Raw genomic sequence first — 3,367 nt, forward strand, 5'->3', positions numbered from 1 at the left:
TTATTGGTTGCTTGTGGTATTTGTAAATTTATTGGATCACTCTGTATGTTTTGTTGTTGATAAACTGGTTGTCCATTTCTGAACCCAATAAGATTCCCCGAAGGGAACATATTGTTTTGTTTTTCTCACTTATTGCTAATGGGTTTTTTTTATTGTTGTTGATAAGATAATTAGAATTCTTAATCACCGGTTTTTCGGAGCGCTTTAACGATGTTTACACCTCGATGGCCCAGCGACGACTAAAACAAACATTGAACATCTTTTTCAACACATTTATTAACGTTTCTCCTCCTTCTTTGATGTGTTCAATGACTATCCCATCTTCTCCAGGTGATTTATTGTTTTTCATCTCCGAGAGAGCTGATTTTATTTCCTCTGTTGTGATGTCTGGGATGTCTTCTGAGCCTACATTTTGAACTTTTGGTATTTGACTTTGATCAGGATCTGGAAGTTCTTCTCGCTTATACAATTCTGAGTAAAAATCTTGAGCAATTTTTAAAATATCTTCCTTATTTGTTGTTATTTCTCCTTTTTTATTTACAAGTTTACAAATATTTTTCGATCCTTCAGTCATTTGTCGGCGCAGTACCTTTAAACTCTTATTTTTATCAATGGCGTGAGTTATGTGTTCAGTGTTGTAATTTCTGACATCTTTTCGAATGGATTTTGTGATATCTTTGTTTAACTGTCTAAGTGCTGCAAAATTTTCTGTGTATTTGTTTTTCAATTCTCTTCTTTTGTTTATAAGGTCTTTAGTAGCTTGAGTAAGTTTATCTATCTTGTTTTTTCTTTTTTCCTTATATTTGCTATGAGCGTTTCGAATCGCACTGTTTATTCGCATGTTTGTCACCTCTATATCTAATGCATTTTTATTTAGATGTTCTACTCCTTTCAGGCCAATAGTACTTCTGCGCTATTCGGCAAAGTGTTTTTGCAATTCCTAAATGGCCTGCTATGGTTGAGTCGTGATTTTCTTTCAAAATCTCTTTCCTTTTATAGCTTGGTACACATAATTTCCATGGGATGTTAAATTCTGGGTCGGCTAAATTGCGGCTGCTCCAAATGTGTTTATATAGTTTCTCGTTTGATATCTGTAAATCCGGGAAATTGCCTGGGTTTTGGAGCACATTCCTATATAAATTATCGTACCAATCGCATGATTCTAGTTCCGATGCTAACAACTCCAGCTCTGGTTCTTCATTAAGGGTTTCTTGTGGTTGCCGTGATAAAGCATCTGCTACATTGTTCAGAACTCCCTTTCTATATATGACCTCGAAATCGTACTGCTGTAGTTCTAAACTCCATCTGGCTAATCGACCTGACGGGTTTTTGAGATTCTTCAGCCATTTGAGAGATTGATGATCCGATATAACCTTGAAATTGTACCCTTCTATGTATGGCTTCATTGGCTTTATCCCGTACACTATGGATAGACATTATTTTTCCGTTGTGGAATATTTTGTCTCGGCTGGTGTGAGGGTTCGACTAGCGTATGCGATTACCTTAACTTGGCCGTCGTATTTTTGTGTTAGCGCAACTCCAAGTCCGCAGTTTGATACATCTGTCTGTAGGTAGAACGTTTTTGAGAAATCGGGACACGCTAATACTGGAGCCGTCGTAAGTTTTGCTTTGAGTTCCTTAAACGCGTTTTCCTGCTTATCCGTCCATTTCCATCTTATCTTCTTCTTTAGAAGCATGTTTAGTGGTCCTGCTATTGTCGAATAGTTCTCTATGAATCGCCGATACCATGAGGTTATTCCTAAAAAGCAACGGAGCTGACGTACATTTCTAGGTGCTGCAAGTTCGGTTATAGCGCTGGTCTTCTCCGGGTCAGTTTTTATTCCTTCTGCTCCCACAACGTGTCCTAAATATTTGAGTTCTGGCTGGCAGAATGTACATTTTTCGACGTTAAGTTGTAAACTGGCTTCTTTTAGTCTTCGGAAGACCTCTTGTAGGTGATATAAATGCTCTTGGAATGTCTTCGATATTACCACGATATCATCCAAGTATGCGAACGCGAATTCTACATCGGGCGGTATTACTTTGTCTAGCAGTCGTTGGAAAGTTGCTCCGGCGGAGTGCAGTCCGAACGGGGTAACCCGTCGTTGCACCTGATTCTAATCACTTGCGTATATTTTAATTTTTCGTTTAATTACCTCACTTCGGTACACCTTGCGTCTCGAGTTGGCGACTCAGGTCGGCCTGCCTCGCTCACTTCGCTTGGCTGGTTATGGAGCCCAGAACGGTCGTTCAGGACTGACTGATTTCTGCTTGAGACCTTCTTAAATATCCGTGTGCCGGTGTTGTCTCGGAGAGGTGGAACTCGGTGGGGGCATCTGCGCGAATTGAGAGAATCTCTCTCTCTCTCTCTCTCTCTCTCTCTCTCTCTCTCTCTCTCTTTCTCTCTCTTTCTCTCTCTTTCTCTCTCTCTCTCTCGCTCTCGTCGGATCGTGGCTCAATATTGTTCTCATTACTTTTTTTTAATTTCACTAGGCTATCTTCCTCTTTCTTGTTAATTGTCATTGTTTCCATCCCATATGTAACCAACAGGTCTTGATATAGGTTCACCTTTGTTCTCTTACTTAGGGTCTTGCTTCTCAGCAGATTTCTATTCATTCCATAATGTTTTTTGCGTTTTATAATTCTTTCCTCTGTTCTCTCTTTTCCGGTTTTCTCTATTGTTACTCTTAGAAGCTGTATCTTTAAATTTTTTTGTGAAGAGACCGTTTTATGAAGATTGGCTGGTACAGAAATTTTTAGTTATTATTCCTCAGTCTATTTGTATTCGCTGTGTAAGAAAATTCCTTGAGTTCGAAGGTACCAAAATTACCACCATGTTAGCGATTTTGACAGGAATTTTGTCTATAGAGATGAGTTTGTCGTATCGAGAAATTGGCCGATGTGTTATTTGTACGACAATGACGGCTATGCGTGTGAGTCGTTTGTGGATAAACGAAGGTAGATGAACACGAAGAAGACCAACTGGTCAACCGAGGCGTACCACAGACCGTCAAGATAGGCGCTTTAGACTACTGTCTCTCGAGACTGTTTTACATATTCTTCCTCTTCGGCCCATTTCTATCCAACTTTGGGCATAGGTCTTTCCCACATTTTTCCATATCTGTCTGTCCTTGGGTGCGCTTTTTCAATGAATTCCTGCAGCTCTTCTTCTGAGGTCTCCAGTTTTGTATTTCAGCATTCCCTCTTTTTATCTTCCTGTCTCGCGTTGTGGCCCGCAAATCTCCACTTTAACCCTAGTATATGTTCTGTTACAGTTTTTACTTTCGTTTTCTCTCTTATCCATTTGTTTGATTTTCTGTCATGCAGTTGTATTCCCAACATAAATCTTTCCATTTTTCTTTGAGTT

The sequence above is a fragment of the Diabrotica virgifera genome, chromosome 10, assembly GCF_917563875.1.
Source record: "Diabrotica virgifera virgifera chromosome 10, PGI_DIABVI_V3a".
In the NCBI taxonomy this organism is placed as follows: Eukaryota; Metazoa; Arthropoda; class Insecta; order Coleoptera; family Chrysomelidae; genus Diabrotica; species Diabrotica virgifera.